General features: G+C 44.9%; 1 protein-coding gene across 2 annotated transcripts in view; it reads right to left on the bottom strand.

Moving 5' to 3' along the window:
* The window catches only part of PLCH2 (phospholipase C eta 2), a 2,067,875-nt gene that overhangs the window by 1,505,008 nt on the left and 547,408 nt on the right, over positions 1–15,459 (bottom strand). The gene's annotated exons all lie outside the window — the stretch shown is intronic.

The raw sequence follows: 15,459 nt of genomic DNA, 5'->3' as shown, positions 1-15,459 counted from the left end.
TCTGACAGGTGGAGTACATGATGCATCTCAGAAGGTGGAGGGTCAAAACCTTCCTCCTGCCATGGTCACCCTAATTAACTATCAAAGGCTCCATGGATCTGCCCTGTTTGTTTACCCTCTGCAGATGGTGGCAGCAATTAAAATAATTAACATACTAATAGAGTATACTTCAAACAGGCTCACATGGGGTCTGGCTGCCGAGGTTTAACAAAAGCCAAGAAAACCCCAACAACCTTTGATATGCACTGTGTCAACCTGAAGCCAGCTCCTGCCTCTCAGTATCAAGGGCAGTGACCTGTAATACCTGGGACTATGTTTTTAATAGTAGGCAAGCCCCTCAGGGGTCCCAATTCAGAAGTTAAGAGTATGTGGATTGATGGAAACAAAGTCTGTTCTCGCCACAGCTACAAGGGAGACCTGTCGCTTTAATCAGGAACCACAGAGAGCTCTATTAACCAAAGAGACCCTTTGATCCACAAAAGACAGGAAGATAAATGGGACATAGTATTACATGTTTTCACCCCTTTATCTTTTCTGTTGCAAAGAATTCTGGTTATGACCCCAGGCATACAGGAGATTGTGGATGGTAACCCAGTATTGGTTCATTAATGAAAGGCTTAGCCTGCACCAATTACTTTATTTTTTATTTACTTATTTTAATTTTTCTGCATTTTTTGAAATTACTGTGGCCCATTTGGCTTTAAAACAGGGTTGAGCCCCTCTTTTGGGCAGATCCACCCTGGGGACAGAGGCTCAGACAAACTACCTCTAAAAAAATAATGGCTACTACATAAGGCTCCTGAGAGCCATCCCCCCGCTCCTCAATGAGAACAACGTGGCCACGATAGCCAGGGCCATTATACTGGTGCGTCTTGATTACTGCAACTCATTATTGCTGGGAGCATCAAACGAATGTATCAAGAAATGTCAGATAATCGAAAATAATGTAGTCCAGGTCGTAAAAGGGATTAACAGAAGAGACCACGTGTCAGAGAGCAGAAGAGCTCTTTATTGGCTCAGGGTGGAGGAGAGAATCCTCTTTAAATCCATGACGCTGGTGCATAGATGCCTCTACGGAGCAGCACCATCGTACCTCAGATCCAAGTTCACTCGCTATATCCCCAACAGGGTCCTGAGATCCCAAGCATTAGGCAAGTTACTGGTACCATTGGCAAACCGAGCCCAGGGTGCTGGGAAATCTTTTTCCGGTCCAGGCAGCCCAGCAATGGAATAACCTCCCAGTGACAATGCGAGTAGAACCAAATCACAAAACCTTTAGGAAAAACTTGAAGACACACCTCTTGAAGTAACTCATTGATGTAACTGCCTCCCCACCTCCACCTAAACGTCTACCCATTTTTGGCTTTGTCTCTCTGCGCCCTGATGCCTGCGGTCTGTCGGCACAATACAAATACAAAATACAAATACAAACACAAATCATCTGAATACTTTGCAAGGAGTAGCAAGAAGAACTCAGCATTGGACCCTGGCTGAAGGTACAGTCTGCCATACATCTTCCGCCAGTGAAAGAAGGTCAGGACCTACAAGAGGGAAGCAAGATTCCCTCCCCTAAACATCACCCAGGGAACAGAGGGAGATACTGAATCCAGAGAACCGTCCAGCAGGTTCAAAACTGGTACACAGCCAGCACACAGTGTGCCCTGCTTGGCTCTGCAAGCAAGCTTCCTAGATAGGAAGTGCCAGAGAGTCTCTGAACCAAACCAAGAACAAGGCTGTTGCCTGCAACACTTTCCTCAGCTTTGGGCTCTCCACCTTAAAGGACGACATGAGCCTAGTGAAGATTCTCGAAAAGCATCAACCAGTGTCTGTCTTAAAGGACATTTTTGAGTCAGCCAAGCCCCTCGAGCTGCAACCAACTGCACTACTGAATTTTGTCACAATGCAGTCGTTAAGGTCGTTTGAGATGCCTCGATAAGTGTTTCAGACCCGCAAAGCAAGCACTGAGACACTGATTTCTGATCCTGAGCCGCTGTGTAAGGCAGCCTGAAGCCTTCCACCCAGTTTCGCTCGCTGAACTGCCTGCCGCCTGATACCTGCATCTGTCTCCCAGCTTGAACTCTGTCACAGTAGCTGCAAAGCACCCTTAAACCGACTCAATCCTGTCGAGCACCAAAGAAATTCTAAAAGCACAAAATACATTGTGGTTCTGTCCCTCTGGTCATTCTTTGAAGGCCCCTAGTGACATTTTATGACATAATGCTCCCTTTGTGTTGAAACCAAGTAGCCGTAAACTATTGCTATTAATTACTTTACTGACCACCCCCCTGTCAATATCCAGAGTGCATCACCCTTTCTTCTTGAAACTGTCTGTCCTCTGCATTCCTTTTCAGGATGGGTTGTATTGTGTAGTGTGCTAGAACTGTCTGTTGTGATAATAATAAAGTAGATATTTTTATACAACCTTGACTGGACAGTCCCTTTTATCATCGGGTAATAATTGTTTTTTAGCTGTGTTGCAACTAACCAACGATCCATGACCTTGCCGAGATACGCCTTCCCTGTTACCAAAATTGGACAAAGAGGTTTATAATTTGCTTGCATTTCCAATATGTTCGGATCCCTGTTGGTGTGCTAGAGGTGTGGGGCTGATTGATGGTTTAGAATCCGGTATTCATCCCTGGACGAGTGATGCCACCGAATGTTTAGTCACACATTGCTCTATGCTTTATTTTTAGTATATTTATTTTATTATAATTTGTGTAACAGGCTGAATGGGTCATATGCCTCAAAGTGCACAAAGAAAACAAACGAGATGTAACAAGAACAAAAAAAATGAGACGGAGGAGAAATGGACCAATATCTGACTTAATCAGGGGCAAGATTGAAGAGAAGAGTCTTAACAACTTTCTTAAAGACGGCGAGAGAATTTGCCTGCCTGAGATGAAGGGGTAACTTGTTCCGGGCCACTTGGAGCTTGAACATTGAACGTGGAACCACCAAATCTAGTAAGCTTAAATCTTACATGTACATGTTTTATAGGATCATAGGAACAGAGAGAGCAGCCAGGCAAAGAGGGTGTGAGCCGATCAATTAGAAATTGCGGGGAGTCCGTATTGCAACATTTATAGGTCAATGACAGAATTTTATGAGTGACCCTGTGCTTGATAGGGAGTAAGTGTAGCTCCCGTCTGACCTCAGTAACACAATGGGCCTCATTATTATAGTGGCGGGAACGGTATGAACGGTGCCAGTAAGGCACTGGCACCGTTCATACCGTTCAGCCGTATTACGAGTTCTGCTTGCGGGTTCCTGACAGCCCACCAGGTCTTTCCTGGTGGGCTGTGCGGCACCCGCGAGCAGAACTCGTGATTGCACCGGCACCGTTATGAACGGTGCCGGTGAAACCATGCTCCCCACCCCCATTCTGTCCTATAGGGCAGAATGGGGACCAGGAGCCCGGCAATACCACCACCAGCAAATGGGCAATTACTGGCCCATATATCTCATAATGGGCCGGTTAAGCCCAATCGCGGGTGGCGGGGCCGGTAGCAAGCATGGCGGTAGCCGTGCCTGTCATACAGGCACGGCTACCACGATGCTCGTAATGAGGCCCAATCTCTTTTAAAGAGACCGACGGCAGTACAGTTTTGTGAGACTTGGAGCATGTTGAGATTGGCTTTAGAGGTTCCTGGTAGGAGGCTGTTGCCGTAATCAAGACAAGAGTTAATCAGAGCTGTGGACAGGTGAGCTCTATTTTTTTGCTAAATTTAAGGGTGAATATAGTTTAACAATTTGATGGTGTATCCACAGGATGCTCTTACTTGGGCCACATGAGGCTTCATGGACACCACAGCATCAAAAATGATGCCATGGACTTAGATAGTTGATTTTATTACCAGCAATATTAAAGCTTTGATAGTCCGGGCCAAAGTTCTGTCTTATCAGCATTCAATGCTAGAGAGTTAATCACCATTCACTCATGAATGGCTTGATAGATTGAGTTGACAGACAGAGTATCTTCGGTATAACCACCACACATCTCAATTATGACCTCAGTGTCATCGGCATAGTTGGCATATTGGACACCCAGGTCATCGAGGAGTGCGAGGAGGGGCATGATGTCTATGTTAAACAGTGTAGGTGAGATACAAGACCCCTGAGGTACTCCACAGCTGATTGGTGTGGGAGTAGAGCTTGCATTAGCTAAGGCCACGCTAGCATTTCTGGGTCCTAAGAAGAGGAGGCCCATGCAGATGCAGCAAGAGAGCAGTGTATCTGTTTTACCAATCTGCTGACGAGACGAGAATGCTCCACTAAGTCGAACGCGGCAGATAACTCTAGAAACATAAGTAGTGCTGGCTTACCACGATCTAAAATTCTGGAGATATTGGATTTTGGGACCAAAAGTGTGGTCTCCATCCCGTGTTTGACTTTGAAGCCAGGCTGTTTTGGATTCAAGAGGTTATTACTTTACAAGACGTTTTGCAATTGACTATAGGCAACGCGGTCCAGAACCTTCAACAGGAAGGGTACATTAGCGATGGGGCAATAATGCTTTGCTATGTTGCGATCCATCATGCTCGTTTTCAAAAGAGGGGTGATCCATGCATCTTTAAGGACCGAAGGTACACTTTCTTCGGTGAAAGAGAGATTAGTATCACCCATGTTGCCAGAATGACCATACACGCTTTAAAGATACTGGACGGACAACTATCCCCTAAAAAAGATGTTGGTTGGCCAGATTTTGTATTTGTTTATTATTAATTTTTATATAGCGCTTTACACCAAAGCGCCTTACATTACAACAACAACATTACAATAGAAGCATGAATATCAAACTAGAATCAAACAATCAATAACACTATGCACAACAATTAGCTGAGGACAAGGAATGAGAGCAATGGAGGAAAGTAAGAATGGGGTGAAATGAGGGTCAAGAAGGAGGATGAAGAAGATGAGAATTTAAGGAGGAGCGGGAGGAGGGGTAGGAGGCCTGTTGCTCTAGGTATTATTTGGAGTATATGAAGGCTCAAGCTCCCAGGCGCCCCAGCTTTGGCTGCAGGGTGGCCATTCTATAATAATACCGTTTTGCAAAACTCTGTGTTTTAAACTATTGCAATTAAAACAGCTAAAGATTTACCAACTTCCTGAGTCGGTCTGATGATTGGTGTCAGAGTAAAATCTGCATCCCATCCATCCCCTATAGTGCTACCTCGCTTAAAGAGCCTCCGGGTTCAGTTCCACTACTTTATTTTCGCACTTCGACCACTGCTTCAAATAAGGTATTAACTTGCAGCTCCCCCTCTTGGTGTAACACGCTTGTGGCCTGTCCAATCACACGAGCATGCACACATGCAATGGGATGGAAGACGACGGCCACAGGCCCATGGAGCCCCTACCCGGAGCACTTCCCTCTGTCCCTTCCAATAAAGAATGAACTTGTTCTTGCACTGTAACACTCTTTGGGCCTCATCCTGAGTTCGGTGGTATCCTGGCGGTAATACCACTGGGATACTGCCATGGCTATTAGTGTTACTGCCAAACCCCCAGGTGCTATTAGCGCCGGATTACGGGTTTGGCGGAACGGTAATTCCTCATTCACCATTGGGCCCATTCAGGAATTCCCCATTAGGCCCAATGGGGAATTTACGGCGCTACTACCGTCGGCGGAATTAGCACGTGGTAATAATAAAATTTGCAGCTGGGGATAAATCCTGCCAAACCTGTGATTTGGCAGACCCTTAAATTCAGCGGTAAAAGCGTTACTGCCGCATTTAAGGTTTACCGCCAAACTCGTGATGAGGCAGTTAGTCCCTTTTAGTTTTCATTCATATTCAGCAATTTGGTTCCAAATAGGGAAGCACAAATATTAGTATAGACAGCATAGAGAGAGGGAACATATTGCAAAGGCTTTAACATTCTGTGTGTCTCCTTTTCATACAAAGTGTTGATTTTATAAGTGTTGCTCCAGGGATACCAAATGTTTTGGCTCGTTAGCGCCAACTAGTGAGGCTGCACAGTTTTGCCGTATACAAGATACTTTAGTGCCTACATTCGTTTTGGCTCAATCCATTGTGGCACACAGCTCTGGAAATATAGGGCCACAATTAGGAGTCATCTGAGGCGTTGCTAGGGGTGGGCTGAGGGGGCTATAGCCCCGGGTCTTTTGGTTGTAGCCCCGGATAGAATCTCAGGTGCTGCAACCAAAAGGCTAGCTAGCCCCGAGTCACAACAGTCCTGACATTGGCCTAGCCCCAGATCTTTTTCAGACCTAGCAACACCCCTGGGAGTCACGGTCATGTTCCGTGATGAGGGTGAATGAGTGGAGAACCAGGGTACCGTCACTCTCATAGCAAGGTTTTGGGTGAGCTCATGGAGTTGCAGCCCCTTAGATTGCGACTTAGGGTGTTTGAGGGGAGAATCTGGAGAACTTTGGAAGAGCGAAAGCACTGCCTATTTGTTATGTTTCTCAGTGATTTGAAATGTGTTTCATGCCACCAAAGGCTGCTTCAGGACACCAGGAAACAAGACAGGCTGCAGGGTTAGGGTGATGGTGAGATGCTGGAGAGGGAATTTGAGCCAGTAGGGGATGTCCTATAGCAGACATGAAGGCCATGCCTAGGAATTCGAGTAGGGTCTCATGTGGATTTGGTGATCCCGCCAGGGTAGTATCAGTGAGTTGAACACATGTATCAGATGTTTACCAGGAGTGTGATAGTGGGTAAGAGGGCGAAAGCTATTGTGAATAAAGTAACATTTGTGTATGAATATTATGTACCAATTTTCCTTAGACTGTAACACTACATGCAGTCAGGGATCAAGTCCTAAAAAAAAAGCAGGAGGGACTCATTAACACACCAATTGAATGTTGCATCACCCGAAATTAGCATATCAAGGTGCACTCTGGAAAAAGTGGGGGGACTCTGGAAAAAAGGGCGACACCCTCCACTCGCGTGTAACCTCGACTTGCACGCTGCATGAAGTAACCCTTGTGAAAAGTGGGCCTCTGGCCTGTAACCATGTGACAGTGCCAGTGTAGTAATCGTTTCCTCGCGCAGTGCCATCTCATTATGATAGCACCGCACAATGTACACATTAAGTAGTGTATAATTAATATGTTGCAAATGTCCACGAATCTCACAACAATACAAACGAGAATTGTGTGACACATATTTATCGTATTATTACAAGTTTGATATCATTTTATGAATGTTTACCTATCATAGCAATTATGGACCAATTACTTATTGTGTCACTTTTGATGTACTTTTGTAAATCAAATTGTGTATCAAATCGGAAAGAAATCACGTGTCACATTAGACAGCACTCCGGTTGGCATTCCGATTAAACAGGCCTTGAGTCTAAAAGGCCTCTATGAACCAATCCAGGATTGGGATTAGACACTGGCAGCAGTTTAGAGGTACATTCATTGCACCTCTGAGCTGAAAATGTCATATGAAGACATAGAAACATCAACCAAATGGACTCTCGCATCAAAAGTCACCGCAGGAAAGCGAAAGTCGGGAAACTGCAACCCGTGGATCTCCAGACGTTTTGGAATACAATCCCCATGATCCTCCACCACTGAGTTTGCAGGCAAGGGCTGATGGGAGTGGTAGTGCAAAGCATCAAAACATCTGGAGAGTCAAATGTGGCAGAATGGGTGGTGTCATCCCATACCATACCAGACATGAGTTGGTTGATGCGTGCCTAAACTTGGTTGATGCTTGTAAGCACATACACCAGGGGTATGCAAGCATCACTCAACTTCATGCCGGATTTGGCCTACTTCTAAGCACTGTAACAGAAGGTGCTAGTTTGGTACCGAATTTTTCAATCTCGGAAGGATGAAGAGCTGAGCCAGCCTTTGCCAGGGACTCAACACTCGCGTCCTGCAGGCAAGACACAAGCACATTGCTGCCCCATCTCACCGACAATGTCACAAACCCACGCAATGTTATGAAATGTGGGCAGATCTGTTCTATGGTTAACATCTATTGACCTCTGCCCTCAACCAACACCAGCACAAATACAACCTTACAACTCTCGCATTGCCTTCCCTCTTGACAGAACAAGATCCACGCAATCCAAACCCTGTCTACATCGGTCAACTTTCTCGCGGTCACTTCACTCCCTCCCAGCCACCATGCCCCCCCAAGACCAGAAAAATCAGAATGCGTACTGCAAGCGACACAGACCTGCACGCAGTCAATGCTATCACTCGGCCCATGCCGCACAGTTCTGCACTGCTCCCTCGGCTCCACAATACATGACTTACAAGAACCCCATTGTTTTTGCCATGCAAGCCAAGAAGCGCCAAGAGGCCGAATGAATGGGGCAAGCCATGCTATCGCAAGACTCAATAACGAAACAAACTTGCTCCAGTATGCAAACCTTTACAGGCGCTAAATTCACACATGATCCAAAAGGAAGTGCGCAGTGCACTCAGAACCGCGCCGGGGCATGGGCAGTCTGTGAGGTGGCCCAGGGCGCCGCTGTCAGAAGCTGTCAGAGGGGCATGCAAGGCACGAGTGTCTGCCACAACTGCTGTGCAGGTTCCATGCATGAAGCTCGAGTGAGTCCACGGTGTCGGCCCCCAACCTCTCGTGGCTCGCTAGAGAGACACCCGTTTCCAGCGGCCCATCAGATGCTGCTGGCCCTTCAATGACCGCTTATCACTTTCTTTCTTCAAGCAGAACATTAAAGTGGGGGCGATTTACAAATGATGGCCCATTTAAGAGTCCATTGTTTTGGAGGAGATGTTGTAACGTTTCTGTTAAGAAATGCAAATAGGCATTTTCCTTCTGAATGCACACACAAAGCACCAGATAGCTGCCTAAATCTACGCTCCAGGTCATTTGCAAGATATCAACCAAATAGAGTTCATTTTTGGTAGAATGTGATATTTTCATCATATCATATATGAATCCTGCATTTGTCAAACATTGAAACACTGAAACGCAAACAGGTAACAATTTGCACACATTAAATGTTATTAAACGTCTTGAAAAAACATTTTTAAAAAAATCAAAGGTCATTTTTTTGCATTTTGCTGAATTGCATGCTGGTATTTGTAGTTTCTCAGTCAAGATGGGGGAATAATGCCACAATTGTATACCCTTTTGCTTAACATATTTCTGTAATGATTTATATATTTAAGTGAGTACCTTACTAGGAGTGTTGTTGAAAGCCAGACATGGGGTTGAGGAGGGGAATGATGAGAGGGCAAGCGAGTCCTGAATATTTGCCCAGGGTGTGGCAAGAGAGGCTACAATCCTGGAAAGGGGTGTCGTTATTTTTCTCTAATTGTGGCCATGTGCTGCTTTTCAGAGCACATGTAAAGGATACATGTGGGTGGACAGCGTAACTTTTTTCAGAGGACATAAGCTATCCCCTTGTGTGTTATTGAGGTCGGCAAGCTTGCTCAAGCATTTGGCTACCAGGATTCCACCCAGATTGCCATGTTTCCAGTGCAGACACTTACCCACAAGACACAAACTGATCATCAAAGCACATGCTCGCATTGGGATTTTGTTTTCTACAGAATATTTCACTACATATTGCTGGGTTAAGAAGGTGAGCACCTTTTAAACTTGGTCAGGGTACTTAATGAAAAATGTACTCTCTCAGGTTATTTTTCTGTTGTTGATTACTATTTTTGAAAGTTGCTTTTTTGTCTGGTGCACGTTCTTCTAAGAGAACAGTTCAAGTGAAATAAATGTTTACCTTTCCCTTTAAGAAATGTTCACTTACTGTGTGTATATTCTTGGATGCCAGCTTTTGGTTTTCGCTATGGGGCAAAATGTCCCACACCAAGTGAAGCGCGGGAGCTATACTCATCCCCATGTCAAAATACCATGAGCACCAATTTTGGTTGGGTGATATTGTATGTAAAATATGTGCTCTGTAAAGCGCTGTGGATTAAGGCGCTATATAAATAACACATCATTATCATTATCATTAAAATACCACATTTTACAGCAAATGTTGCCGCAGGAATAGGAATGAAGACGTATGGTGGCTGATTTATGGAATTATTTGTGCCGAAAAACAGGGATTTGTGCGCCATTCTGCCCGCAAATCCCCATTTGTTAAACAAGGATTTGCGGGCAGAATGGCGCACAAATCCCCATTTTTCGGCGCAAATAATTCCATGAATCAGCCCCCGTATTTACAGGAGGGTCTCAACGTATAACATTTCAGCAACAGTCTCCTAACCTGCACAATTTCCTTTCTACACCCAGCAAACAGTTTTGGCCTGCTATTATTTTTTTTTGACAGGCAAAATAATCCTTATCCGTAGCTTCTGAAATAAAAGCATATTGCTAATTTGAACAATATGCCCAAATATACAGACAATAAAAATAAAAACAATTGTGAAACTTCTGCAAAAATAGCAGTTAGTTTCAAAACACAATCACCATATTTTTTGCACTTCCTTCCATAGATAGTGTTTTTAAACCAAAGTTTCAAAAGACCTTTTGCAAACAGTATCTCTATCAATTACATCTGGGAAGAGATGTGTTTGAGTTCCTGAATTGAAGACTGTTCTCAAATCCGGCCTTTGACACTTAACCAAAGTGAGTGCTCCCGCAACTTTTATCACACAATGCCTTATCTACCAAAATTAGAAGTCCGTACAAGGAATTCAGCAGTCTGCTACTTCAAAAAATGACTCACTCCTGATATTGACACATAGATAAATGTTATATTGACAATTCATATACTGGAAGTCACAGTGTATTTGTCTACTACCTTACGTATGGCAACATGTTTTTGATTTAACTTCCCATGATACCTTTGCGTACTAAAGACTCCTTCTGTGATATCACTCATGCCACTATTTATGCAAATTAGGGGGCCCACACATCTTTTGCCACCGAGGGCCCCGCAAATCCTAGGGCCGGCCCTGAACTGAGCACTGTACAAGCAAACAGGCGCCCGCTGCTGCCTGCTTTTCTGCTGCCCTTTTTACTGTCCTCCTGTATGCTAAAAGGCCCTTTGAGATCTGACGATAGGCAAAATATATATATAGTAAAAGAGCGCACGTTTATCAGCCCGGCTTCTGAATCCTGTGCCAGCTGTACGTGGAGCGACGCTGTACACACGACTCGCTGGCATAGCGCTGCAGGGAGGCAAGACACTGCTGGGGCACCAGCTGGAAGGGGAAGCAGCCTTGAAGGCACTGGCATCACTTCTGGCACTCTAAAGATAGTGACAGCGGGCAGGGGGCCCAGATCAGAGCTGCTTACAAATGATTGGCTCGTGTCTACAGGTACTCCCAGTACATTAAGTGGCCTGCACACTCGAGCCAGAGCTCTTAGGATTCGTGGCCTGGCAGCAGGTCAGTGCGGCAATTAAGAGGCAACACTTACCTCACCTGAATGCTGCCTGTTAAGCCACGCCCGTAAGCGCCCCTGCTCGATTTTGGAAAAAAGGCAGGGGCCGTGGCCTAACAGGCAGCATTCAGGCGGGTGTTTCCTTGTCTTTTAATTGCAGTGCTGACCCCCTGCCAGGCACCCCTTTCACTGGAGATGGTATGATATGATATGATATGATATGATATGGCATTTGGCATTTGTATTTGTGCCAAATGGGGGATCATCAAAGCTAGGACTTTTTGTTGTTGTTGTAAAGCCTGAAGTTCTCGCTTTCACGTGACAGCTTCAGGCTTTACAAAAAAAGCCTTGCCTTTTGATTGTGTCACTGACTACCCGCCAGACACCCTTTTCATTAGGAAGGCAGGGAGGTTGCGTAAGCGCGAGATTGCCTGGTGGGCTGGAGTTAGCAGGGGACTTCAGGGGCCCCGGCAGGGCCGCATCTCAAACACAAGTTTCAGAGCCTGACGGGGCTCTGCCATGGTTGGCTCCGGCCCACTTAAAGCCCTGGTAAATAACCCATCACATGCCTGCATCCAGAAGCGCACACAGAGTCAAGAATGGGAGTGGCTAAGGGATTCAGGCACTGTACTAGTTCACATAACACGCTATATGCTCACAACCTAATAGGCCAAACCCCCATGGGAAGAACAATAGCTAATATTTAAGAAGCGCAGGCTGAGTCCAAAATATAACAACGCAAGAAAGAGGCATAGTTTACAGTGGAATTCCAAAATAGTTAAAAAAACAAAGTAAAAGTGACTTTAATAACCAGTAGCCACAGGTATCATGGTATGAAACTAGGATAAGGATGCAATAGAATAGTGATTAATATTCTCATATAAAAGTTAATGAGAACAGCAGAATAATGGACCTCAGAGGCCTTGTAAGGATAGACAAAAGCGGGAACCTTCTAAGGGCCCCTTTGGGCACTTGGTTCAGGAACACAGTGGAGCTAGTTTTGATTGTGCCAGTATGTTGCACACAGAGCACCACTAACGTGTACACCTGTATACGCAGTCCCCTGCGTGCACATTTGATTATTTAGATGTATGAGTGTATAGTCTGCACGGAAAAGCAGGCATGCAGAATATACACCTGACATGAAAACAACCAGAGATGTCTCTTGCTATGTCCTTGCGCTGCAGACAGAATGTACATGAATCCTATTGGATGCCATCTGGTTTTTGCCTGGTGTTCGATTCGGAATTCCGCCTCTCCTCCTCAGTAAAATAAATGTGTGCGAAGATGTGTGTGCATTTTCTGCATGCCACACATAGGAGAGCAAGAGGCAGTCCTCATTCCTTGCCATGCTGCTCCATGCAGAACATGCACAAAAATTGCATGTTTCTTAATTGATCACTCCGCCCGAATCTTAGGGCCTGAATTACTGAATTTTTTGCGCACTGAAAAGTCACTTTGCACACTTTTCAATGCACAAAACTCCTTTCAGCGATTCATGGATCGGACTTTGCATGTATCTCTGGCACTTTGTGTGGGTCCATCAAGACTTTGCATGCAGTCAAGTGCTGTGCAAAGTGTGTGACGGGCCTATGCAAAGAAATAAATAGGGAGCGGAAACATGCATATTCCCCATTCTTCCCGCAGAATGAGGAAGAACAAGGAATAACGTGGGCGTGCAAAGCTAACTGAAATCATGGAATTCAACGTGCAACTTCACGTCAGGAAAAGTTACACGCAAAACTTTTGGACTCACCGCCACATGATAGGAGGCACAGAGCACTCTGCGAATAGGATCCAGCACGCAAAGGCAAAGTTTACATTGCAATTTAGGGGTGATGACATGTAGTTGAGGTGCCGCTTGGAGTTAGGGGTGATCGTATGCAGATTAGCAGGGTGCAGCCTTCTATTAAGGGAGTTCGCACACAGATTATCCAGGCACTGCCATAAATTAATGTGAAATGGAACGCAGATCATCAGAGTGCAGTTTTGAGTTATAGGGGTTCACACGCAGTCTCGCCGGGGTGCTGCCTTGGTTGCGGGGGGTAAGGGTTTGCAGTATTACTGCGGTGCTCGATGGTGGGGATTATGTAGGCGCAAACGTCGGTATATGTCGCTTGAGTTGGTTTGTGGGGGACGTGTCGTGGGCGTTCCGGGCATAACTTGCACCATGGGTTACTTTGAGGTTATAATTCCATGAATACGCAAAGCGCGCAATACAACTTTTATTCATTGTCATCAAGAGTGGGTGGGAGATGATGGGGGCTAATCAACCCCTGGGATCTAGCCATCTGTCCACTTCCTGATGGCAGACCCCCATCGAAAGACTTCGGGATACTAGGTGGGGGTTCCTGGTAGGAGAGTCCAAGTCCACCAATGTGTGATCCTGACAATGTCAGCGATGACCAAGAAAGAAACAGAGAAGGCAAGAAGGACGGGACACTATCAACCCCAGCGACTGTGAGTGACTGCTTGCTACTAAGAAGGCGGACCCGAACTCGGGGAGCAGAGGGGGAAGGACTACATTCCACAGTCCCAAAGAAAGCCTGACTGAGATTTGTAAAACCCTAAACACATCCTGTGGATTCTGTTAAACAAAGAAACTAGTCCCTGTTTTGTTGGTACAAAAGGAAAAGAAAGTGAACTTGTTCAATTTATTTATTTATTTTTTATTTATTTATTTATTTATTTATTTTAATTCTTAGTAACGTGCCAGTTCGCCGAAGGCCTCAAGGCACACCCATATGACAAACAGAAGACAAGAGACCACACAGTGAAACAGTATCAGAAAACATATCTTCAAGGAGATATGTGACAAGGAAGGCAGAATGGTTGCTGTTTTGACAAATATTCAAGGGAAGAATGTAATTCTTTGTAATATTTATGCGCCGACATTGGATGATGGTGCCTTTTTCAGAAAGGTAGCTCAGACAATTCAAGACCTTCGGTCCAGTAACATAATCTTGGGTGGCGATTTCAATACAGTTGTGGATTCAACTTTGGACAGGAGCAATACTAGAAATTGTCGTAGGATGAACATGCAGTCTCAGGCTTTTCATGATCTGCTGGAGGAACATAATCTGAAAGACTGTTGGCGAATAGAAAATCCCTTAAAGCGGGAATATACTTTCTATTCTGGTGCACATGCTACATATTCCAGAATTGACATGGTGTTGATGGCAGGAGATTTGTTGCAGGAATACAAAACAAGTAGTATAGGTAATATTGTGCTGACTGACCATGCTCATGTTTCGGTGGATTTGAATTGGAGTTATACTTTGTGTAGACAAAAAACTTGGAGACTAAATAGCATATTGCTGGACAATCTGGATGAGATGGACAAAATTGCAACTGAAATAGACTATTTTGTGGAGGAGAATTGTACTGGGGAAGTTGGATCTGATATGGTTTGGGAAGCGTTTAAGTGCACTGTTCGGGGTATGTTTATTAGTTTAGCGAGTGGTCTGAAAAAAAAATGGGACAATACACAGAATGTATTGGAAGTGAAGATCAGAGATTTGTCAGGAGCTCTGATGGTGGATCCCACGAGAGTGGATTTGCTTCCCGAGTTGAACAAGCTAAAAAGAGAGTTGAGGGACTTGATTTCTGGTAGAGTGGATAAGAAGTATTTCCACCAAAAATGCTCTTACTTTGAACATGGGGAGAAATGTGATCGCTGGTTAGCGTATAGACTGAGGTTGAGAGAGTCTGAACGTTCGATTCTGTCTATTGCTGATTCTGATGGTCAAGTCACTTTCACTCCGGATGGTATTAATGAAGTATTCAGAAAGTTTTATGTGGATTTATATAAGAATGAGTCACATATTGATGTGGAAAATGGAGATTTCCTGGATGAGATTCAGGTCCCTGGAATTTCAGGGGAGGATTCTACTTTATTGGAAGAAGATATCTCGGTGGATGAAGTCAAGTTTGCGATATCAAAATTGAATGTTGGTAGGTCTCCAGGACCTGATGGACTGCCAGTTGAATTCTATAGATGGTTGCCTAATTCGGCGTTGAAACTTTTGACCGAAATGTATAAGACTTCAAAGGCCAGGGGCATACTCCCGGACTCTACTAGACATGCAACTATCTCTGTCTTTCTAAAGAAAGGCAGGGATGAAACAATGGCGTCCAGCTACAGACCGATTAGTTTGAT

This window comes from Ambystoma mexicanum, chromosome 8, assembly GCF_040938575.1.
Source record: "Ambystoma mexicanum isolate Mex_15411 chromosome 8, UKY_AmexF1_1, whole genome shotgun sequence".
Classification (NCBI taxonomy): Eukaryota; Metazoa; Chordata; class Amphibia; order Caudata; family Ambystomatidae; genus Ambystoma; species Ambystoma mexicanum.
The sequence above is the reverse complement of the archived record's forward strand: the minus strand, read 5'-3'. Positions and strand labels throughout refer to the sequence as shown.